Consider the following 22,998-nt stretch of genomic DNA (forward strand, 5'->3'; position numbering starts at 1 on the left):
GTGCTGGGATTACAGGCGGGAGCCACCGCGCCCGCCCGGCCTGCTGCAGGCTTTTTTGGCTTCCCCGCTGCCTCCCTTCCCCCTACAGTCGCCATGCTCCCCAACCTCCCCTCGCTCTGCTCCCCCTTTATCGCCCACCTACACCTCCGCCGCAGCCCAGCCGGAGACCTCCTCCTGGGGGTCCGCCCCTACTGCACGCCGGGCAGCAGCATCCCACCGCTTCCGCCTCGCCGCCGCCCCGCCAGGAGCCCGGCTCCAGCCTGGGAGGGCAGGGGGCCGGACCCCAGAGCCGCAGGCGCGGGTCCCCTGCCGTTCGCGGTGCCTTCCCGCTCCCGGAACGCCCAGGCCATTCAATTCACCCACCGGGCGGCGCGCCGTCGTCGCAACCTTCCAAACCGGGGGAAGGGGCGGGCAGGGTCAGCGGGGGCCACAGGCGCCAGCCCAGACCTCGGCTCCGGAACGCACGGGCTGCTTCACCCGGGGGAAGGACATTGCTTCGCCAGCCACCAGGAAAACTGTCCCTGTGCACCCGGATTCCCAACGGCCCCCCACTTCGTGTCAACACCAGTCCCGAGGACACGCCAGAGACCCAGGCCTCCGGCCCCGCCCGGTGCCACGGCTCCCGCCAAACGGGCGGGCGGGCGCACTCTGCAAATCCCGGGGCCCGCCGCCAGGCACCCAGAGCACAGGGTGGTGCCAAGAAAGGAAGGAACCTACGAAACCCACCTCCAAAGCAAGCAATTCAGCCAAGTAAAAGCCCGTCTCAGCGCTCCGTTGGTCCTCTCACAGGGACCGCCTGGCCCCCGTGTTCTGGCGCAGCCCAAGCCCCCTCCACCCTATCCCGGCCTGCTCAAAAGGGCGCTGCCTACCGGAGCCGGGCGCTTCCTCTCGAAGGCTCTATCGCTCTCGCTCTCTAGCTCCCTCCGCCACTCTCTTCTAGGTTTCCCCCTGGACCTCGCGCTACTTCTGCCGTCTTCCCTCTGTCTCTCTGTCTCTCTCTCTTTCTCTGTCCCTGTCTCTTTCTCAGCCTCTCTGTCTCTCTCCTTCCCTCTCCCCCTCCCCTGTCTCTCTCGATCGCTGTCTCTCTCCCTCCCTCGGTTTCTATCTCTCCATCCATCTCGTCCTTGCTCTCCTTCAAGCCGCGTGTGTGTGTGTACGTGTGTGTGTGTCTGTGTGTGTGTGTGTGCGTCTGAGTGGGTGAGTCTGTGTGTGTGTGTGTGTGTGTGTGTGCGTGTTCGCGCGTGCGTGCGTGCGTGCGTGTGCGAGCGAGCGCCCGCGCGTGCGAGCGCGCCCGGGTGTGTCTGTGTGTGGGGGAGTGGATTTGCTCCTGGTGGTGGCGGGGTGTGTCTGGGTTTCTCTCAGCCCCTCTCACCCGGGATCAGGCCGCCGCCTCTAGTGGCAGCCCGGGGCAAAGCGGGGCCACCCCCCCGACCCGCTACCCGCCCCCGCGCCCTCTTGCCCACCGGCCGGACGGGCCTTGGTCGGGACACGCGACCGTGCTGGGGGCGTTGGGAGAGAAAGGCCCCGCGCGGCCCGGCCGGCTGGTCGCCCTTGGCCAGCCCTGACGGCTCCGGGTGGGTGGGGCAAGAGGGGGCCTCGCGGGAGAGCCTGAGCGGCGAGGGACCCAAAACGCCACCTCCGCGGCAGGGCGGAGGACCAGGAGGGGGTCCCGGGATCGTGGGCCCTGGGCCCTGACGCCTCGGAGCACTCCCTGTTCCGAGCGGGCCCCATGTGGTGGAAGCTCGGGAGCTGGGGAGCCGGGAGAAGGCCGCGGGCGAGCGGCTCGGGGGTCCCCGATCCGAGCCCCGCGGCCCCGGGCTGGCGGTGACGGCTGCAATCCGGCGGGCATGGCTGGGCCGGGCTCTTGGGGCAGCCAGGCGCCTGTCTCGGCGTCTACGGCCATACCACCCTGAACGCGCCCGATCTCGTCTGATCTCGGAAGCTAAGCAGGGTCGGGCCTGGTTAGTACTTGGATGGGAGACCGCCTGGGAATACCGGGTGCTGTAGGCTTTTTCTTTGGCTTTTTGCTTTTTCTTTCCTCTTCTTCCAGACGGAGTCTCGCTCTGTCGCCCAGGCTGGAGTGCAGCGGCGCCATCTCGGCTCACTGCAAGCTCCGCCTCCCGGGTTCACGCCCTTCTCCGGCCCCAGCCTCCCGAGTAGCTGGGACTGCAGGCGCCCGCCACCACGCCCGGCTGACTTTTTTTCTATTTTGCGTAGAGACGGGGTTTCACCCTGTTAGCCGGGATGGTCTCCACCTCCTCACCTGGTGATCCACCCGCCTCGGCCTCCCACCCACAGTGCTGGGATTACAGGCGGGAGCCACCGCGCCCGCCCGGCCTGCTGCAGGCTTTTTTGGCTTCCCCGCTGCCTCCCTTCCCCCTACAGTCGCCATGCTCCCCAACCTCCCCTCGCTCTGCTCCCCCTTTATCGCCCACCTACACCTCCGCCGCAGCCCAGCCGGGGACCTCCTCCTGGGGGTCCGCCCCTACTGCACGCCGGGCAGCAGCATCCCACCGCTTCCGCCTCGCCGCCGCCCCGCCAGGAGCCCGGCTCCAGCCTGGGAGGGCAGGGGGCCGGACCCCAGAGCCGCAGGCGCGGGTCCCCTGCCGTTCGCGGTGCCTTCCCGCTCCCGGAACGCCCAGGCCATTCAATTCACCCACCAGGCGGCGCGCCGTCGTCGCAACCTTCCAAACCGGGGGAAGGGGCGGGCAGGGGCAGCGGGTGCCACAGGCGCCAGCCCAGACCTCGGCTCCGGAACGCACGGGCTGCTTCACCCGGGGGAAGGACATTGCTTCGCCAGCCACCAGGAAAACTGTCCCTGTGCACCCGGATTCCCAACGGCCCCCCACTTCGTGTCAACACCAGTCCCGAGGACACGCCAGAGACCCAGGCCTCCGGCCCCGCCCGGTGCCACGGCTCCCGCCAAACGGGCGGGCGGGCGCACTCTGCAAATCCCGGGGCCCGCCGCAAGGCACCCAGAGCACAGGGTGGTGCCAAGAAAGGAAGGAACCTACGAAACCCACCTCCAAAGCAAGCAATTCAGCCAAGTAAAAGCCCGTCTCAGCGCTCCGTTGGTCCTCTCACAGGGACCGCCTGGCCCCCGTGTTCTGGCGCAGCCCAAGCCCCCTCCACCCTATCCCGGCCTGCTCAAAAGGGCGCTGCCTACCGGAGCCGGGCGCTTCCTCTCGAAGGCTCTATCGCTCTCGCTCTCTAGCTCCCTCCGCCTCTCTCTTCTAGGTTTCCCCCTGGACCTCGCGCTACTTCTGTCGTCTTCCCTCTGTCTCTCTGTCTCTCTCTCTTTCTCTGTCCCTGTCTCTTTCTCAGCCTCTCTGTCTGTCTCCTTCCCTCTCCCCCTCCCCTGTCTCTCTCGATCGCTGTCTCTCTCCCTCCCTCGGTTTCTATCTCTCCATCCATCTCGTCCTTGCTCTCCTTCAAGCCGCGTGTGTGTGTGTACGTGTGTGTGTCTGTGTGTGTGTGTGTGTGTGTGTGTCTCAGTGGGTGAGTCTGTGTGTGTGTGTGTGTGTCTGAGTGGGTGAGTCTGTGTGTGTGTGTGTGTGTGCGCGCGTGCGTGCGTGTGCGAGCGAGCGCCGGCGCGTGCGAGCGCGCCCGGGTGTGTCTGTGTGTGGGGGAGTGGATTTGCTCCTGGTGGTGGCGGGGTGTGTCTGGGTTTCTCTCAGCCCCTCTCACCCGGGATCAGGCCGCCGCCTCTAGTGGCAGCCCGGGGCAAAGCGGGGCCACCCCCCCGACCCGCTACCCGCCCCCGCGCCCTCTTGCCCACCGGCCGGACCGGGCTTGGTCGGGACACGCGACCGTGCTGGGGGCGTTGGGAGAGAAAGGCCCCGCGCGGCCCGGCCGGCTGGTCGCCCTTGGCCAGCCCTGACGGCTCCGGGTGGGTGGGGCAAGAGGGGGCCTCGCGGGAGCGCCTGAGCGGCGAGGGACGCAAAACGCCACCTCCGCGGCAGGGCGGAGGACCAGGAGGGGGTCCCGGGATCGTGGGCCCTGGGCCCTGACGCCTCGGAGCACTCCCTGTTCCGAGCGGGCCCCATGTGGTGGAAGCTCGGGAGCTGGGGAGCCGGGGGAAGGCCCCGGGCGAGGGGCTCGGGGGTCCCCGATCCGAGCCCCGCGGCCCCGGGCTGGCGGTGACGGCTGCAATCCGGCGGGCATGGCTGGGCCGGGCTCTTGGGGCAGCCAGGCGCCTGTCTCGGCGTCTACGGCCATACCACCCTGAACGCGCCCGATCTCGTCTGATCTCGGAAGCTAAGCAGGGTCGGGCCTGGTTAGTACTTGGATGGGAGACCGCCTGGGAATACCGGGTGCTGTAGGCTTTTTCTTTGGCTTTTTGCTTTTTCTTTCCTCTTCTTCCAGACGGAGTCTCGCTCTGTCGCCCAGGCTGGAGTGCAGCGGCGCCATCTCGGCTCACTGCAAGCTCCGCCTCCCGGGTTCACGCCCTTCTCCGGCCCCAGCCTCCCGAGTAGCTGGGACTGCAGGCGCCCGCCACCACGCCCGGCTGATTTTTTTTCTATTTTGCGTAGAGACGGGGTTTCACCCTGTTAGCCGGGATGGTCTCCACCTCCTCACCTGGTGATCCACCCGCCTCGGCCTCCCACCCACAGTGCTGGGATTACAGGCGGGAGCCACCGCGCCCGCCCGGCCTGCTGCAGGCTTTTTTGGCTTCCCCGCTGCCTCCCTTCCCCCTACAGTCGCCATGCTCCCCAACCTCCCCTCGCTCTGCTCCCCCTTTATCGCCCACCTACACCTCCGCCGCAGCCCAGCCGGAGACCTCCTCCTGGGGGTCCGCCCCTACTGCACGCCGGGCAGCAGCATCCCACCGCTTCCGCCTCGCCGCCGCCCCGCCAGGAGCCCGGCTCCAGCCTGGGAGGGCAGGGGGCCGGACCCCAGAGCCGCAGGCGCGGGTCCCCTGCCGTTCGCGGTGCCTTCCCGCTCCCGGAACGCCCAGGCCATTCAATTCACCCACCGGGCGGCGCGCCGTCGTCGCAACCTTCCAAACCGGGGGAAGGGGCGGGCAGGGTCAGCGGGGGCCACAGGCGCCAGCCCAGACCTCGGCTCCGGAACGCACGGGCTGCTTCACCCGGGGGAAGGACATTGCTTCGCCAGCCACCAGGAAAACTGTCCCTGTGCACCCGGATTCCCAACGGCCCCCCACTTCGTGTCAACACCAGTCCCGAGGACACGCCAGAGACCCAGGCCTCCGGCCCCGCCCGGTGCCACGGCTCCCGCCAAACGGGCGGGCGGGCGCACTCTGCAAATCCCGGGGCCCGCCGCCAGGCACCCAGAGCACAGGGTGGTGCCAAGAAAGGAAGGAACCTACGAAACCCACCTCCAAAGCAAGCAATTCAGCCAAGTAAAAGCCCGTCTCAGCGCTCCGTTGGTCCTCTCACAGGGACCGCCTGGCCCCCGTGTTCTGGCGCAGCCCAAGCCCCCTCCACCCTATCCCGGCCTGCTCAAAAGGGCGCTGCCTACCGGAGCCGGGCGCTTCCTCTCGAAGGCTCTATCGCTCTCGCTCTCTAGCTCCCTCCGCCACTCTCTTCTAGGTTTCCCCCTGGACCTCGCGCTACTTCTGCCGTCTTCCCTCTGTCTCTCTGTCTCTCTCTCTTTCTCTGTCCCTGTCTCTTTCTCAGCCTCTCTGTCTGTCTCCTTCCCTCTCCCCCTCCCCTGTCTCTCTCGATCGCTGTCTCTCTCCCTCCCTCGGTTTCTATCTCTCCATCCATCTCGTCCTTGCTCTCCTTCAAGCCGCGTGTGTGTGTGTACGTGTGTGTGTCTGTGTGTGTGTGTGTGTGTGTGTCTCAGTGGGTGAGTCTGTGTGTGTGTGTGTGTGTGTGTGTCTGAGTGGGTGAGTCTGTGTGTGTGTGTGTGTGTGCGCGCGTGCGTGCGTGTGCGAGCGAGCGCCGGCGCGTGCGAGCGCGCCCGGGTGTGTCTGTGTGTGGGGGAGTGGATTTGCTCCTGGTGGTGGCGGGGTGTGTCTGGGTTTCTCTCAGCCCCTCTCACCCGGGATCAGGCCGCCGCCTCTAGTGGCAGCCCGGGGCAAAGCGGGGCCACCCCCCCGACCCGCTACCCGCCCCCGCGCCCTCTTGCCCACCGGCCGGACCGGCCTTGGTCGGGACACGCGACCGTGCTGGGGGCGTTGGGAGAGAAAGGCCCCGCGCGGCCCGGCCGGCTGGTCGCCCTTGGCCAGCCCTGACGGCTCCGGGTGGGTGGGGCAAGAGGGGGCCTCGCGGGAGCGCCTGAGCGGCGAGGGACGCAAAACGCCACCTCCGCGGCAGGGCGGAGGACCAGGAGGGGGTCCCGGGATCGTGGGCCCTGGGCCCTGACGCCTCGGAGCACTCCCTGTTCCGAGCGGGCCCCATGTGGTGGAAGCTCGGGAGCTGGGGAGCCGGGGGAAGGCCGCGGGCGAGCGGCTCGGGGGTCCCCGATCCGAGCCCCGCGGCCCCGGGCTGGCGGTGACGGCTGCAATCCGGCGGGCATGGCTGGGCCGGGCTCTTGGGGCAGCCAGGCGCCTTTCTCGGCGTCTACGGCCATACCACCCTGAACGCGCCCGATCTCGTCTGATCTCGGAAGCTAAGCAGGGTCGGGCCTGGTTAGTACTTGGATGGGAGACCGCCTGGGAATACCGGGTGCTGTAGGCTTTTTCTTTGGCTTTTTGCTTTTTCTTTCCTCTTCTTCCAGACGGAGTCTCGCTCTGTCGCCCAGGCTGGAGTGCAGCGGCGCCATCTCGGCTCACTGCAAGCTCCGCCTCCCGGGTTCACGCCCTTCTCCGGCCCCAGCCTCCCGAGTAGCTGGGACTGCAGGCGCCCGCCACCACGCCCGGCTGATTTTTTTTCTATTTTGGGTAGAGACGGGGTTTCACCCTGTTAGACGGGATGGTCTCTACCTCCTCACCTGGTGATCCACCCGCCTCGGCCTCCCACCCACAGTGCTGGGATTACAGGCGGGAGCCACCGCGCCCGCCCGGCCTGCTGCAGGCTTTTTTGGCTTCCCCGCTGCCTCCCTTCCCCCTACGGTCACCATGCTCCCCAACCTCCCCTCGCTCTGCTCCCCCTTTATCGCCCACCTACACCTCCGCCGCAGCCCAGCCGGAGACCTCCTCCTGGGGGTCCGCCCCTACTGCACGCCGGGCAGCAGCATCCCACCGCTTCCGCCTCGCCGCCGCCCCGCCAGGAGCCCGGCTCCAGCCTGGGAGGGCAGGGGGCCGGACCCCAGAGCCGCAGGCGTGGGTCCCCTGCCGTTCGCGGTGCCTTCCCGCTCCCGGAACGCCCAGGCCATTCAATTCACCCACCGGGCGGCGCGCCGTCGTCGCAACCTTCCAAACCGGGGGAAGGGGCGGGCAGGGGCAGCGGGTGCCACAGGCGTCAGCCCAGACATCGGCTCCGGAACGCACGGGCTGCTTCACCCGGGGGAAGGACATTGCTTCGCCAGCCACCAGGAAAACAGTCCCTGTGCACCCGGATTCCCAACGGCCCCCCACTTCGTGTCAACACCAGTCCCGAGGACACGCCAGAGACCCAGGCCTCCGGCCCCGCCCGGTGCCACGGCTCCCGCCAAACGGGCGGGCGGGCGCACTCTGCAAATCCCGGGGCCCGCCGCAAGGCACCCAGAGCACAGGGTGGTGCCAAGAAAGGAAGGAACCTACGAAACCCACCTCCAAAGCAAGCAATTCAGCCAAGTAAAAGCCCGTCTCAGCGCTCCGTTGGTCCTCTCACAGGGACCGCCTGGCCCCCGTGTTCTGGCGCAGCCCAAGCCCCCTCCACCCTATCCCGGCCTGCTCAAAAGGGCGCTGCCTACCGGAGACGGGCGCTTCCTCTCGAAGGCTCTATCGCTCTCGCTCTCTAGCTCCCTCCGCCTCTCTCTTCTAGGTTTCCCCCTGGACCTCGCGCTACTTCTGTCGTCTTCCCTCTGTCTCTCTGTCTCTCTCTCTTTCTCTGTCCCTGTCTCTTTCTCAGCCTCTCTGTCTGTCTCCTTCCCTCTCCCCCTCCCCTGTCTCTCTCGATCGCTGTCTCTCTCCCTCCCTCGGTTTCTATCTCTCCATCCATCTCGTCCTTGCTCTCCTTCAAGCCGCGTGTGTGTGTGTACGTGTGTGTGTGTCTGTGTGTGTGTGTGCGTCTGAGTGGGTGAGTCTGTGTGTGTGTGTGTGTGTGTGTGCGTGTTCGCGCGCGCGTGCGTGCGTGCGTGTGCGAGCGAGCGCCCGCGCGTGCGAGCGCGCCCGGGTGTGTCTGTGTGTGGGGGAGTGGATTTGCTCCTGGTGGTGGCGGGGTGTGTCTGGGTTTCTCTCAGCCCCTCTCACCCGGGATCAGGCCGCCGCCTCTAGTGGCAGCCCGGGGCAAAGCGGGGCCACCCCCCCGACCCGCTACCCGCCCCCGCGCCCTCTTGCCCACCGGCCGGACGGGCCTTGGTCGGGACACGCGACCGTGCTGGGGGCGTTGGGAGAGAAAGGCCCCGCGCGGCCCGGCCGGCTGGTCGCCCTTGGCCAGCCCTGACGGCTCCGGGTGGGTGGGGCAAGAGGGGGCCTCGCGGGAGCGCCTGAGCGGCGAGGGACGCAAAACGCCACCTCCGCGGCAGGGCGGAGGACCAGGAGGGGGTCCCGGGATCGTGGGCCCTGGGCCCTGACGCCTCGGAGCACTCCCTGTTCCGAGCGGGCCCCATGTGGTGGAAGCTCGGGAGCTGGGGAGCCGGGGGAAGGCCCCGGGCGAGGGGCTCGGGGGTCCCCGATCCGAGCCCCGCGGCCCCGGGCTGGCGGTGACGGCTGCAATCCGGCGGGCATGGCTGGGCCGGGCTCTTGGGGCAGCCAGGCGCCTGTCTCGGCGTCTACGGCCATACCACCCTGAACGCGCCCGATCTCGTCTGATCTCGGAAGCTAAGCAGGGTCGGGCCTGGTTAGTACTTGGATGGGAGACCGCCTGGGAATACCGGGTGCTGTAGGCTTTTTCTTTGGCTTTTTGCTTTTTCTTTCCTCTTCTTCCAGACGGAGTCTCGCTCTGTCGCCCAGGCTGGAGTGCAGCGGCGCCATCTCGGCTCACTGCAAGCTCCGCCTCCCGGGTTCACGCCCTTCTCCGGCCCCAGCCTCCCGAGTAGCTGGGACTGCAGGCGCCCGCCACCACGCCCGGCTGATTTTTTTTCTATTTTGCGTAGAGACGGGGTTTCACCCTGTTAGCCGGGATGGTCTCCACCTCCTCACCTGGTGATCCACCCGCCTCGGCCTCCCACCCACAGTGCTGGGATTACAGGCGGGAGCCACCGCGCCCGCCCGGCCTGCTGCAGGCTTTTTTGGCTTCCCCGCTGCCTCCCTTCCCCCTACAGTCGCCATGCTCCCCAACCTCCCCTCGCTCTGCTCCCCCTTTATCGCCCACCTACACCTCCGCCGCAGCCCAGCCGGAGACCTCCTCCTGGGGGTCCGCCCCTACTGCACGCCGGGCAGCAGCATCCCACCGCTTCCGCCTCGCCGCCGCCCCGCCAGGAGCCCGGCTCCAGCCTGGGAGGGCAGGGGGCCGGACCCCAGAGCCGCAGGCGCGGGTCCCCTGCCGTTCGCGGTGCCTTCCCGCTCCCGGAACGCCCAGGCCATTCAATTCACCCACCGGGCGGCGCGCCGTCGTCGCAACCTTCCAAACCGGGGGAAGGGGCGGGCAGGGTCAGCGGGGGCCACAGGCGCCAGCCCAGACCTCGGCTCCGGAACGCACGGGCTGCTTCACCCGGGGGAAGGACATTGCTTCGCCAGCCACCAGGAAAACTGTCCCTGTGCACCCGGATTCCCAACGGCCCCCCACTTCGTGTCAACACCAGTCCCGAGGACACGCCAGAGACCCAGGCCTCCGGCCCCGCCCGGTGCCACGGCTCCCGCCAAACGGGCGGGCGGGCGCACTCTGCAAATCCCGGGGCCCGCCGCCAGGCACCCAGAGCACAGGGTGGTGCCAAGAAAGGAAGGAACCTACGAAACCCACCTCCAAAGCAAGCAATTCAGCCAAGTAAAAGCCCGTCTCAGCGCTCCGTTGGTCCTCTCACAGGGACCGCCTGGCCCCCGTGTTCTGGCGCAGCCCAAGCCCCCTCCACCCTATCCCGGCCTGCTCAAAAGGGCGCTGCCTACCGGAGCCGGGCGCTTCCTCTCGAAGGCTCTATCGCTCTCGCTCTCTAGCTCCCTCCGCCACTCTCTTCTAGGTATCCCCCTGGACCTCGCGCTACTTCTGCCGTCTTCCCTCTGTCTCTCTGTCTCTCTCTCTTTCTCTGTCCCTGTCTCTTTCTCAGCCTCTCTGTCTGTCTCCTTCCCTCTCCCCCTCCCCTGTCTCTCTCGATCGCTGTCTCTCTCCCTCCCTCGGTTTCTATCTCTCCATCCATCTCGTCCTTGCTCTCCTTCAAGCCGCGTGTGTGTGTGTACGTGTGTGTGTCTGTGTGTGTGTGTGTGTGTGTGTCTCAGTGGGTGAGTCTGTGTGTGTGTGTGTGTGTGTGTGTCTGAGTGGGTGAGTCTGTGTGTGTGTGTGTGTGTGCGCGCGTGCGTGCGTATGCGAGCGAGCGCCGGCGCGTGCGAGCGCGCCCGGGTGTGTCTGTGTGTGGGGGAGTGGATTTGCTCCTGGTGGTGGCGGGGTGTGTCTGGGTTTCTCTCAGCCCCTCTCACCCGGGATCAGGCCGCCGCCTCTAGTGGCAGCCCGGGGCAAAGCGGGGCCACCCCCCCGACCCGCTACCCGCCCCCGCGCCCTCTTGCCCACCGGCCGGACCGGCCTTGGTCGGGACACGCGACCGTGCTGGGGGCGTTGGGAGAGAAAGGCCCCGCGCGGCCCGGCCGGCTGGTCGCCCTTGGCCAGCCCTGACGGCTCCGGGTGGGTGGGGCAAGAGGGGGCCTCGCGGGAGCGCCTGAGCGGCGAGGGACGCAAAACGCCACCTCCGCGGCAGGGCGGAGGACCAGGAGGGGGTCCCGGGATCGTGGGCCCTGGGCCCTGACGCCTCGGAGCACTCCCTGTTCCGAGCGGGCCCCATGTGGTGGAAGCTCGGGAGCTGGGGAGCCGGGGGAAGGCCGCGGGCGAGCGGCTCGGGGGTCCCCGATCCGAGCCCCGCGGCCCCGGGCTGGCGGTGACGGCTGCAATCCGGCGGGCATGGCTGGGCCGGGCTCTTGGGGCAGCCAGGCGCCTGTCTCGGCGTCTACGGCCATACCACCCTGAACGCGCCCGATCTCGTCTGATCTCGGAAGCTAAGCAGGGTCGGGCCTGGTTAGTACTTGGATGGGAGACCGCCTGGGAATACCGGGTGCTGTAGGCTTTTTCTTTGGCTTTTTGCTTTTTCTTTCCTCTTCTTCCAGACGGAGTCTCGCTCTGTCGCCCAGGCTGGAGTGCAGCGGCGCCATCTCGGCTCACTGCAAGCTCCGCCTCCCGGGTTCACGCCCTTCTCCGGCCCCAGCCTCCCGAGTAGCTGGGACTGCAGGCGCCCGCCACCACGCCCGGCTGATTTTTTTTCTATTTTGGGTAGAGACGGGGTTTCACCCTGTTAGCCGGGATGGTCTCTACCTCCTCACCTGGTGATCCACCCGCCTCGGCCTCCCACCCACAGTGCTGGGATTACAGGCGGGAGCCACCGCGCCCGCCCGGCCTGCTGCAGGCTTTTTTGGCTTCCCCGCTGCCTCCCTTCCCCCTACGGTCACCATGCTCCCCAACCTCCCCTCGCTCTGCTCCCCCTTTATCGCCCACCTACACCTCCGCCGCAGCCCAGCCGGAGACCTCCTCCTGGGGGTCCGCCCCTACTGCACGCCGGGCAGCAGCATCCCACCGCTTCCGCCTCGCCGCCGCCCCGCCAGGAGCCCGGCTCCAGCCTGGGAGGGCAGGGGGCCGGACCCCAGAGCCGCAGGCGCGGGTCCCCTGCCGTTCGCGGTGCCTTCCCGCTCCCGGAACGCCCAGGCCATTCAATTCACCCACCGGGCGGCGCGCCGTCGTCGCAACCTTCCAAACCGGGGGAAGGGGCGGGCAGGGGCAGCGGGTGCCACAGGCGTCAGCCCAGACATCGGCTCCGGAACGCACGGGCTGCTTCACCCGGGGGAAGGACATTGCTTCGCCAGCCACCAGGAAAACAGTCCCTGTGCACCCGGATTCCCAACGGCCCCCCACTTCGTGTCAACACCAGTCCCGAGGACACGCCAGAGACCCAGGCCTCCGGCCCCGCCCGGTGCCACGGCTCCCGCCAAACGGGCGGGCGGGCGCACTCTGCAAATCCCGGGGCCCGCCGCAAGGCACCCAGAGCACAGGGTGGTGCCAAGAAAGGAAGGAACCTACGAAACCCACCTCCAAAGCAAGCAATTCAGCCAAGTAAAAGCCCGTCTCAGCGCTCCGTTGGTCCTCTCACAGGGACCGCCTGGCCCCCGTGTTCTGGCGCAGCCCAAGCCCCCTCCACCCTATCCTGGCCTGCTCAAAAGGGCGCTGCCTACCGGAGCCGGGCGCTTCCTCTCGAAGGCTCTATCGCTCTCGCTCTCTAGCTCCCTCCGCCACTCTCTTCTAGGTTTCCCCCTGGACCTCGCGCTACTTCTGTCGTCTTCCCTCTGTCTCTCTGTCTCTCTCTCTTTCTCTGTCCCTGTCTCTTTCTCAGCCTCTCTGTCTGTCTCCTTCCCTCTCCCCCTCCCCTGTCTCTCTCGATCGCTGTCTCTCTCCCTCCCTCGGTTTCTATCTCTCCATCCATCTCGTCCTTGCTCTCCTTCAAGCCGCGTGTGTGTGTGTACGTGTGTGTGTGTCTGTGTGTGTGTGTGTGCGTCTGAGTGGGTGAGTCTGTGTGTGTGTGTGTGTGTGTGCGTGTTCGCGGGCGCGTGCGTGCGTGCGTGTGCGAGCGAGCGCCCGCGCGTGCGAGCGCGCCCGGGTGTGTCTGTGTGTGGGGGAGTGGATTTGCTCCTGGTGGTGGCGGGGTGTGTCTGGGTTTCTCTCAGCCCCTCTCACCCGGGATCAGGCCGCCGCCTCTAGTGGCAGCCCGGGGCAAAGCGGGGCCACCCCCCCGACCCGCTACCCGCCCCCGCGCCCTCTTGCCCACCGGCCGGACGGGCCTTGGTCGGGACACGCGACCGTGCTGGGGGCGTTGGGAGAGAAAGGCCCCGCGCGGCCCGGCCGGCTGGTCGCCCTTGGCCAGCCCTGACGGCTCCGGGTGAGTGGGGCAAGAGGGGGCCTCGCGGGAGCGCCTGAGCGGCGAGGGACCCAAAACGCCACCTCCGCGGCAGGGCGGAGGACCAGGAGGGGGTCCCGGGATCGTGGGCCCTGGGCCCTGACGCCTCGGAGCACTCCCTGTTCCGAGCGGGCCCCATGTGGTGGAAGCTCGGGAGCTGGGGAGCCGGGGGAAGGCCGCGGGCGAGGGGCTCGGGGGTCCCCGATCCGAGCCCCGCGGCCCCGGGCTGGCGGTGACGGCTGCAATCCGGCGGGCATGGCTGGGCCGGGCTCTTGGGGCAGCCAGGCGCCTGTCTCGGCGTCTACGGCCATACCACCCTGAACGCGCCCGATCTCGTCTGATCTCGGAAGCTAAGCAGGGTCGGGCCTGGTTAGTACTTGGATAGGAGACCGCCTGGGAATACCGGGTGCTGTAGGCTTTTTCTTTGGCTTTTTGCTTTTTCTTTCCTCTTCTTCCAGACGGAGTCTCGCTCTGTCGCCCAGGCTGGAGTGCAGCGGCGCCATCTCGGCTCACTGCAAGCTCCGCCTCCCGGGTTCACGCCCTTCTCCGGCCCCAGCGTCCCGAGTAGCTGGGACTGCAGGCGCCCGCCACCACGCCCGGCTGATTTTTTTTCTATTTTGCGTAGAGACGGGGTTTCACCCTGTTAGCCGGGATGGTCTCCACCTCCTCACCTGGTGATCCACCCGCCTCGGCCTCCCACCCACAGTGCTGGGATTACAGGCGGGAGCCACCGCGCCCGCCCGGCCTGCTGCAGACTTTTTTGGCTTCCCCGCTGCCTCCCTTCCCCCTACGGTCACCATGCTCCCCAACCTCCCCTCGCTCTGCTCCCCCTTTATCGCCCACCTACACCTCCGCCGCAGCCCAGCCGGAGACCTCCTCCTGGGGGTCCGCCCCTACTGCACGCCGGGCAGCAGCATCCCACCGCTTCCGCCTCGCCGCCGCCCCGCCAGGAGCCCGGCTCCAGCCTGGGAGGGCAGGGGGCCGGACCCCAGAGCCGCAGGCGCGGGTCCCCTGCCGTTCGCGGTGCCTTCCCGCTCCCGGAACGCCCAGGCCATTCAATTCACCCACCGGGCGGCGCGCCGTCGTCGCAACCTTCCAAACCGGGGGAAGGGGCGGGCAGGGGCAGCGGGTGCGACAGGCGCCAGCCCAGACCTCGGCTCCGGAACGCACGGGCTGCTTCACCCGGGGGAAGGACATTGCTTCGCCAGCCACCAGGAAAACAGTCCCTGTGCACCCGGATTCCCAACGGCCCCCCACTTCGTGTCAACACCAGTCCCGAGGACACGCCAGAGACCCAGGCCTCCGGCCCCGCCCGGTGCCACGGCTCCCGCCAAACGGGCGGGCGGGCGCACTCTGCAAATCCCGGGGCCCGCCGCAAGGCACCCAGAGCACAGGGTGGTGCCAAGAAAGGAAGGAACCTACGAAACCCACCTCCAAAGCAAGCAATTCAGCCAAGTAAAAGCCCGTCTCAGCGCTCCGTTGGTCCTCTCACAGGGACCGCCTGGCCCCCGTGTTCTGGCGCAGCCCAAGCCCCCTCCACCCTATCCCGGCCTGCTCAAATGGCGCTGCCTACTGGAGCCGGGCGCTTCCTCTCGAAGGCTCTATCGCTCTCGCTCTCTAGCTCCCTCCGCCACTCTCTTCTAGGTTTCCCCCTGGACCTCGCGCTACTTCTGTCGTCTTCCCTCTGTCTCTCTGTCTCTCTCTCTTTCTCTGTCCCTGTCTCTTTCTCAGCCTCTCTGTCTGTCTCCTTCCCTCTCCCCCTCCCCTGTCTCTCTCGATCGCTGTCTCTCTCCCTCCCTCGGTTTCTATCTCTCCATCCATCTCGTCCTTGCTCTCCTTCAAGCCGCGTGTGTGTGTGTACGTGTGTGTGTCTGTGTGTGTGTGTGTGTGTGTCTCAGTGGGTGAGTCTGTGTGTGTGTGTGTGTGTGTGTCTGAGTGGGTGAGTCTGTGTGTGTGTGTGTGTGTGCGCGCGTGCGTGCGTGTGCGAGCGAGCGCCGGCGCGTGCGAGCGCGCCCGGGTGTGTCTGTGTGTGGGGGAGTGGATTTGCTCCTGGTGGTGGCGGGCTGTGTCTGGGTTTCTCTCAGCCCCTCTCACCCGGGATCAGGCCGCCGCCTCTAGTGGCAGCCAGGGGCAAAGCGGGGCCACCCCCCCGACCCGCTACCCGCCCCCGCGCCCTCTTGCCCACCGGCCGGACCGGCCTTGGTCGGGACACGCGACCGTGCTGGGGGCGTTGGGAGAGAAAGGCCCCGCGCGGCCCGGCCGGCTGGTCGCCCTTGGCCAGCCCTGACGGCTCCGGGTGGGTGGGGCAAGAGGGGGCCTCGCGGGAGCGCCTGAGCGGCGAGGGATCCAAAACGCCACCTCCGCGGCAGGGCGGAGGACCAGGAGGGGGTCCCGGGATCGTGGGCCCTGGGCCCTGACGCCTCGGAGCACTCCCTGTTCCGAGCGGGCCCCATGTGGTGGAAGCTCGGGAGCTGGGGAGTCGGGGGAAGGCCGCGGGCGAGGGGCTCGGGGGTCCCCGATCCGAGCCCCGCGGCCCCGGGCTGGCGGTGACGGCTGCAATCCGGCGGGCATGGCTGGGCCGGGCTCTTGGGGCAGCCAGGCGCCTGTCTCGGCGTCTACGGCCATACCACCCTGAACGCGCCCGATCTCGTCTGATCTCGGAAGCTAAGCAGGGTCGGGCCTGGTTAGTACTTGGATGGGAGACCGCCTGGGAATACTGGGTGCTGTAGGCTTTTTCTTTGGCTTTTTGCTTTTTCATTCCTCTTCTTCCAGACGGAGTCTCGCTCTGCCGCCCAGGCTGGAGTGCAGCGGCGCCATCTCGGCTCACTGCAATCTCTGCCTCCCGGGTTCACGCCCTTCTCCGGCCCCAGCCTCCCGAGTAGCTGGGACTGCAGGCGCCCGCCACCACGCCCGGCTGATTTTTTTTCTATTTTGCGTAGAGACGGGGTTTCACCCTGTTAGCCGGGATGGTCTCCACCTCCTCACCTGGTGATCCACCCGCCTCGGCCTCCCACCCACAGTGCTGGGATTACAGGCGGGAGCCACCGCGCCCGCCCGGCCTGCGGCAGGCCATTTTGGCTTCCCCGCTGCCTCCCTTCCCCCTACAGTCGCCATGCTCCCCAACCTCCCCTCGCTCTGCTCCCCCTTTATCGCCCACCTACACCTCCGCCACAGCCCAGCCGGGGACCTCCTCCTGGGGGTCCGCCCCTACTGCACGCCGGGCAGCAGCATCCCACCGCTTCCGCCTCTCCGCCGCCCCGCCAGGAGCCCGGCTCCAGCCTGGGAGGGCAGGGGGCCGGACCCCAGAGCCGCAGGCGCGGGTCCCCTGCCGTTCGCGGTGCCTTCCCGCTCCCGGAACGCCCAGGCCATTCAATTCACCCACCGGGCGGCGCGCCGTCGTCGCAACCTTCCAAACCGGGGGAAGGGGCGGGCAGGGGCAGCGGGTGCCACAGGCGCCAGCCCAGACCTCGGCTCCGGAACGCACGGGCTGCTTCACCCGGGGGAAGGACATTGCTTCGCCAGCCACCAGGAAAACAGTCCCTGTGCACCCGGATTCCCAACGGCCCCCCACTTCGTGTCAACACCAGTCCCGAGGACACGCCAGAGACCCAGGCCTCCGGCCCCGCCCGGTGCCACGGCTCCCGCCAAACGGGCGGGCGGGCGCACTCTGCAAATCCCGGGGCCCGCCGCAAGGCACCCAGAGCACAGGGTGGTGCCAAGAAAGGAAGGAACCTACGAAACCCACCTCCAAAGCAAGCAATTCAGCCAAGTAAAAGCCCGTCTCAGCGCTCCGTTGGTCCTCTCACAGGGACCGCCTGGCCCCCGTGTTCTGGCGCAGCCCAAGCCCCCTCCACCCTATCCTGGCCTGCTCAAAAGGGCGCTGCCTACCGGAGCCGGGCGCTTCCTCTCGAAGGCTCTATCGCTCTCGCTCTCTAGCTCCCTCCGCCACTCTCTTCTAGGTTTCCCCCTGGACCTCGCGCTACTTCTGTCGTCTTCCCTCTGTCTCTCTGTCTCTCTCTCTTTCTCTGTCCCTGTCTCTTTCTCAGCCTCTCTGTCTGTCTCCTTCCCTCTCCCCCTCCCCTGTCTCTCTCGATCGCTGTCTCTCTCCCTCCCTCGGTTTCTATCTCTCCATCCATCTCGTCCTTGCTCTCCTTCAAGCCGCGTGTGTGTGTGTACGTGTGTGTGTGTCTGTGTGTGTGTGTGTGCGTCTGAGTGGGTGAGTCTGTGTGTGTGTGTGTGTGTGTGTGTGCGTGTTCGCGCGCGCGTGCGTGCGTGCGTGTGCGAGCGAGCGCCCGCGCGTGCGAGCGCGCCCGGGTGTGTCTGTGTGTGGGGGAGTGGATTTGCTCCTGGTGGTGGCGGGGTGTGTCTGGGTTTCTCTCAGCCCCTCTCACCCGGGATCAGGCCGCAGCCTCTAGTGGCAGCCCGGGGCAAAGCGGGGCCACCCCCCCGACCCGCTACCCGCCCCCGCGCCCTCTTGCCCACCGGCCGGACGGGCCTTGGTCGGGACACGCGACCGTGCTGGGGGCGTTGGGAGAGAAAGGCCCCGCGCGGCCCGGCCGGCTGGTCGCCCTTGGCCAGCCCTGACGGCTCCGGGTGGGTGGGGCAAGAGGGGGCCTCGCGGGAGCGCCTGAGCGGCGAGGGACCCAAAACGCCACCTCCGCGGCAGGGCGGAGGACCAGGAGGGGGTCCCGGGATCGTGGGCCCTGGGCCCTGACGCCTCGGAGCACTCCCTGTTCCGAGCGGGCCCCATGTGGTGGAAGCTCGGGAGCTGGGGAGCCGGGGGAAGGCCGCGGGCGAGGGGCTCGGGGGTCCCCGATCCGAGCCCCGCGGCCCCGGGCTGGCGGTGACGGCTGCAATCCGGCGGGCATGGCTGGGCCGGGCTCTTGGGGCAGCCAGGCGCCTGTCTCGGCGTCTACGGCCATACCACCCTGAACGCGCCCGATCTCGTCTGATCTCGGAAGCTAAGCAGGGTCGGGCCTGGTTAGTACTTGGATGGGAGACCGCCTGGGAATACCGGGTGCTGTAGGCTTTTTCTTTGGCTTTTTGCTTTTTCTTTCCTCTTCTTCCAGACGGAGTCTCGCTCTGTCGCCCAGGCTGGAGTGCAGCGGCGCCATCTCGGCTCACTGCAAGCTCCGCCTCCCGGGTTCACGCCCTTCTCCGGCCCCAGCCTCCCGAGTAGCTGGGACTGCAGGCGCCCGCCACCACGCCCGGCTGATTTTTTTTCTATTTTGCGTAGAGACGGGGTTTCACCCTGTTAGCCGGGATGGTCTCCACCTCCTCACCTGGTGATCCACCCGCCTCGGCCTCCCACCCACAGTGCTGGGATTACAGGCGGGAGCCACCGCGCCCGCCCGGCCTGCTGCAGACTTTTTTGGCTTCCCCGCTGCCTCCCTTCCCCCTACGGTCACCATGCTCCCCAACCTCCCCTCGCTCTGCTCCCCCTTTATCGCCCACCTACATCTCCGCCGCAGCCCAGCCGGAGACCTCCTCCTGGGGGTCCGCCCCTACTGCACGCCGGGCAGCAGCATCCCACCGCTTCCGCCTCGCCGCCGCCCCGCCAGGAGCCCGGCTCCAGCCTGGGAGGGCAGGGGGCCGGACCCCAGAGCCGCAGGCGCGGGTCCCCTGCCGTTCGCGGTGCCTTCCCGCTCCCGGAACGCCCAGGCCATTCAATTCACCCACCGGGCGGCGCGCCGTCGTCGCAACCTTCCAAACCGGGGGAAGGGGCGGGCAGGGGCAGCGGGTGCGACAGGCGCCAGCCCAGACCTCGGCTCCGGAACGCACGGGCTGCTTCACCCGGGGGAAGGACATTGCTTCGCCAGCCACCAGGAAAACAGTCCCTGTGCACCCGGATTCCCAACGGCCCCCCACTTCGTGTCAACACCAGTCCCGAGGACGCGCCAGAGACCCAGGCCTCCGGCCCCGCCCGGTGCCACGGCTCCCGCCAAACGGGCGGGCGGGCGCACTCTGCAAATCCCGGGGCCCGCCGCAAGGCACCCAGAGCACAGGGTGGTGCCAAGAAAGGAAGGAACCTACGAAACCCACCTCCAAAGCAAGCAATTCAGCCAAGTAAAAGCCCGTCTCAGCGCTCCGTTGGTCCTCTCACAGGGACCGCCTGGCCCCCGTGTTCTGGCGCAGCCCAAGCCCCCTCCACCCTATCCCGGCCTGCTCAAATGGCGCTGCCTACTGGAGCCGGGCGCTTCCTCTCGAAGGCTCTATCGCTCTCGCTCTCTAGCTCCCTCCGCCACTCTCTTCTAGGTTTCCCCCTGGACCTCGCGCTACTTCTGTCGTCTTCCCTCTGTCTCTCTGTCTCTCTCTCTTTCTCTGTCCCTGTCTCTTTCTCAGCCTCTCTGTCTGTCTCCTTCCCTCTCCCCCTCCCCTGTCTCTCTCGATCGCTGTCTCTCTCCCTCCCTCGGTTTCTATCTCTCCATCCATCTCGTCCTTGCTCTCCTTCAAGCCGCGTGTGTGTGTGTACGTGTGTGTGTCTGTGTGTGTGTGTGTGTGTGTCTCAGTGGGTGAGTCTGTGTGTGTGTGTGTGTGTGTGTCTGAGTGGGTGAGTCTGTGTGTGTGTGTGTGTGTGCGCGCGTGCGTGCGTGTGCGAGCGAGCGCCGGCGCGTGCGAGCGCGCCCGGGTGTGTCTGTGTGTGGGGGAGTGGATTTGCTCCTGGTGGTGGCGGGCTGTGTCTGGGTTTCTCTCAGCCCCTCTCACCCGGGATCAGGCCGCCGCCTCTAGTGGCAGCCAGGGGCAAAGCGGGGCCACCCCCCCGACCCGCTACCCGCCCCCGCGCCCTCTTGCCCACCGGCCGGACCGGCCTTGGTCGGGACACGCGACCGTGCTGGGGGCGTTGGGAGAGAAAGGCCCCGCGCGGCCCGGCCGGCTGGTCGCCCTTGGCCAGCCCTGACGGCTCCGGGTGGGTGGGGCAAGAGGGGGCCTCGCGGGAGCGCCTGAGCGGCGAGGGATCCAAAACGCCACCTCCGCGGCAGGGCGGAGGACCAGGAGGGGGTCCCAGGATCGTGGGCCCTGGGCCCTGACGCCTCGGAGCACTCCCTGTTCCGAGCGGGCCCCATGTGGTGGAAGCTCGGGTGCTGGGGAGCCGGGGGAAGGCCGCGGGCGAGGGGCTCGGGGGTCCCCGATCCGAGCCCCGCGGCCCCGGGCTGGCGGTGACGGCTGCAATCTGGCGGGCATGGCTGGGCCGGGCTCTTGGGGCAGCCAGGCGCCTGTCTCAGCGTCTACGGCCATACCACCCTGAACGCGCCCGATCTCGTCTGATCTCGGAAGCTAAGCAGGGTCGGGCCTGGTTAGTACTTGGATGGGATTCCGCCTGGGAATACCGGGTGCTGTAGGCTTTTTCTTTGGCTTTTTGCTTTTTCTTTCCTCTTCTTCCAGATGGAGTCTCGCTCTGTCGCCCAGGCTGGAGTGCAGCGGCGCCATCTCGGCTCACTGCAAGCTCCGCCTCCCGGGTTCACGCCCTTCTCCGGCCCCAGCCTCCCGAGTAGCTGGGACTGCAGGCGCCCGCCACCACGCCCGGCTGATTTTTTTTCTATTTTGCGTAGAGGCGGGGTTTCACCCTGTTAGCCGGGATGGTCTCCACCTCCTCACCTGGTGATCCACCCGCCTCGGCCTCCCACCCACAGTGCTGGGATTACAGGCGGGAGCCACCGCGCCCGCCGGGCCTCCTGCAGGCTTTTTTGGCTTCCCCGCTGCCTCCCTTCCCCCTACAGTCGCCATGCTCCCCAACCTCCCCTCGCTCTGCTCCCCCTTTATCGCCCACCTACACCTCCGCCGCAGCCCAGCCGGGGACCTCCTCCTGGGGGTCCGCCCCTACTGCACGCCGGGCAGCAGCATCCCACCGCTTCCGCCTCGCCGCCGCCCCGCCAGGAGCCCGGCTCCAGCCTGGGAGGGCAGGGGGCCGGACCCCAGAGCCGCAGGCGCGGGTCCCCTGCCGTTCGCGGTGCCTTCCCGCTCCCGGAACGCCCAGGCCATTCAATTCACCCACCGGGCGGCGCGCCGTCGTCGCAACCTTCCAAACCGGGGGAAGGGGCGGGCAGGGGCAGCGGGTGCCACAGGCGCCAGCCCAGACCTCGGCTCCGGAACGCACGGGCTGCTTCACCCGGGGGAAGGACATTGCTTCGCCAGCCACCAGGAAAACAGTCCCTGTGCACCCGGATTCCCAACGGCCCCCCACTTCGTGTCAACACCAGTCCCGAGGACACGCCAGAGACCCAGGCCTCCGGCCCCGCCCGGTGCCACGGCTCCCGCCAAACGGGCGGGCGGGCGCACTCTGCAAATCCCGGGGCCCGCCGCAAGGCACCCAGAGCACAGGGTGGTGCCAAGAAAGGAAGGAACCTACGAAACCCACCTCCAAAGCAAGCAATTCAGCCAAGTAAAAGCCCGTCTCAGCGCTCCGTTGGTCCTCTCACAGGGACCGCCTGGCCCCCGTGTTCTGGCGCAGCCCAAGCCCCCTCCACCCTATCCCGGCCTGCTCAAAAGGGCGCTGCCTACCGGAGACGGGCGCTTCCTCTCGAAGGCTCTATCGCTCTCGCTCTCTAGCTCCCTCCGCCTCTCTCTTCTAGGTTTCCCCCTGGACCTCGCGCTACTTCTGTCGTCTTCCCTCTGTCTCTCTGTCTCTCTCTCTTTCTCTGTCCCTCTCTCTTTCTCAGCCTCTCTGTCTGTCTCCTTCGCTCTCCCCCTCCCCTGTCTCTCTCGATCGCTGTCTCTCTCCCTCCCTCGGTTTCTATCTCTCCATCCATCTCGTCCTTGCTCTCCTTCAAGCCGCGTGTGTGTGTGTACGTGTGTGTGTGTCTGTGTGTGTGTGTGCGCGTCTGACTGGGTGAGTCTGTGTGTGTGTGTGTGTGTGTGTGCGTGTGAGCGCGCGCGTGCGTGCGTGCGTGTGCGAGCGAGCGCCGGCGCGTGCGAGCGCGCCCGGGTGTGTCTGTGTGTGGGGGAGTGGATTTGCTCCTGGTGGTGGCGGGGTGTGTCTGGGTTTCTCTCAGCCCCTCTCACCCGGGATCAGGCCGCCGCCTCTAGTGGCAGCCCGGGGCAAAGCGGGGCCACCCCCCCGACCCGCTACCCGCCCCCGCGCCCTCTTGCCCACCGGCCGGATGGGCCTTCGTCGGGACACGCGACCGTGCTGGGGGCGTTGGGAGAGAAAGGCCCCGCGCGGCCCGGCCGGCTGGTCGCCCTTGGCCAGCCCTGACGGCTCCGGGTGGGTGGGGCAAGAGGGGGCCTCGCGGGAGCGCCTGAGCGGCGAGGGACCCAAAACGCCACCTCCGCGGCAGGGCGGAGGACTAGGAGGGGGTCCCGGGATCGTGGGCCCTGGGCCCTGACGCCTCGGAGCACTCCCTGTTCCGAGCGGGCCCCATGTGGTGGAAGCTCGGGAGCTGAGGAGCCGGGGGACGGCCGCGGGCGAGCGACTCGGGGGTCCGCAGTCCGAACCCCGCGGCCCCGGGCTGGCGGTGACGGCTGCAATCCGGCGGGCATGGCTGGGCCGGGCTCTTGGGGCAGCCAGGCGCCTGTCTCGGCGTCTACCGCCATACCACCCTGAACGCGCCCGATCTCCTCTGATCTCGGAAACTAAGCAGGGTCGGGCCTGGTTAGTACTTGGATGGGAGACCGCCTGGGAATACCGGGTGCTGTAGGCTTTTTCTTTGGCTTTTTGCTTTTTCTTTCCTCTTCTTCCAGACGGAGTCTCGCTCTGCCGCCCAGGCTGGAGTGCAGCGGCGCCATCTCGGCTCACTGCAAGCTCCGCCTCCCGGGTTCACGCCCTTCTCCGGCCCCAGCCTCCCGAGTAGCTGGGACTGCAGGCGCCCGCCACCACGCCCGGCTGATTTTTTTTCTATTTTGCGTAGAGACGGGGTTTCACCCTGTTAG

General features: G+C 68.0%; 10 non-coding genes across 10 annotated transcripts; all 10 read left to right on the forward strand.

The window, feature by feature from the left end:
• The first annotated feature begins 1,891 nt into the window (after window positions 1-1,891).
• LOC129052602 (5S ribosomal RNA) lies at window positions 1,892-2,010 on the forward strand. The gene has a single exon (XR_008517676.1). It is a non-coding gene; the product is annotated as a 5S ribosomal RNA (ribosomal RNA).
• A 2,196-nt stretch (window positions 2,011-4,206) lies between these two features.
• On the forward strand, window positions 4,207-4,325 carry LOC129052603 (5S ribosomal RNA). The gene has a single exon (XR_008517677.1). It is a non-coding gene; the product is annotated as a 5S ribosomal RNA (ribosomal RNA).
• Window positions 4,326-6,525: 2,200 nt separating this feature from the next.
• On the forward strand, window positions 6,526-6,644 carry LOC129052604 (5S ribosomal RNA). The gene has a single exon (XR_008517678.1). It is a non-coding gene; the product is annotated as a 5S ribosomal RNA (ribosomal RNA).
• A 2,174-nt stretch (window positions 6,645-8,818) lies between these two features.
• LOC129052605 (5S ribosomal RNA) lies at window positions 8,819-8,937 on the forward strand. Its single transcript, XR_008517679.1, has one exon. It is a non-coding gene; the product is annotated as a 5S ribosomal RNA (ribosomal RNA).
• A 2,200-nt stretch (window positions 8,938-11,137) lies between these two features.
• Window positions 11,138-11,256, forward strand: LOC129052606 (5S ribosomal RNA). Its single transcript, XR_008517681.1, has one exon. It is a non-coding gene; the product is annotated as a 5S ribosomal RNA (ribosomal RNA).
• Window positions 11,257-13,430: 2,174 nt separating this feature from the next.
• Window positions 13,431-13,549, forward strand: LOC129052630 (5S ribosomal RNA). Its single transcript, XR_008517720.1, has one exon. It is a non-coding gene; the product is annotated as a 5S ribosomal RNA (ribosomal RNA).
• A 2,195-nt stretch (window positions 13,550-15,744) lies between these two features.
• On the forward strand, window positions 15,745-15,863 carry LOC129052620 (5S ribosomal RNA). The gene has a single exon (XR_008517697.1). It is a non-coding gene; the product is annotated as a 5S ribosomal RNA (ribosomal RNA).
• Window positions 15,864-18,041: 2,178 nt separating this feature from the next.
• On the forward strand, window positions 18,042-18,160 carry LOC129052609 (5S ribosomal RNA). Its single transcript, XR_008517683.1, has one exon. It is a non-coding gene; the product is annotated as a 5S ribosomal RNA (ribosomal RNA).
• Window positions 18,161-20,355: 2,195 nt separating this feature from the next.
• LOC129052632 (5S ribosomal RNA) lies at window positions 20,356-20,474 on the forward strand. Its single transcript, XR_008517722.1, has one exon. It is a non-coding gene; the product is annotated as a 5S ribosomal RNA (ribosomal RNA).
• Window positions 20,475-22,650: 2,176 nt separating this feature from the next.
• Window positions 22,651-22,769, forward strand: LOC129052650 (5S ribosomal RNA). Its single transcript, XR_008517745.1, has one exon. It is a non-coding gene; the product is annotated as a 5S ribosomal RNA (ribosomal RNA).
• The last annotated feature ends 229 nt before the right edge of the window (window positions 22,770-22,998 follow it).

This window comes from Pongo abelii, chromosome 1 (genome assembly GCF_028885655.2).
Source record: "Pongo abelii isolate AG06213 chromosome 1, NHGRI_mPonAbe1-v2.0_pri, whole genome shotgun sequence".
Lineage (NCBI taxonomy): Eukaryota > Metazoa > Chordata > Mammalia > Primates > Hominidae > Pongo > Pongo abelii.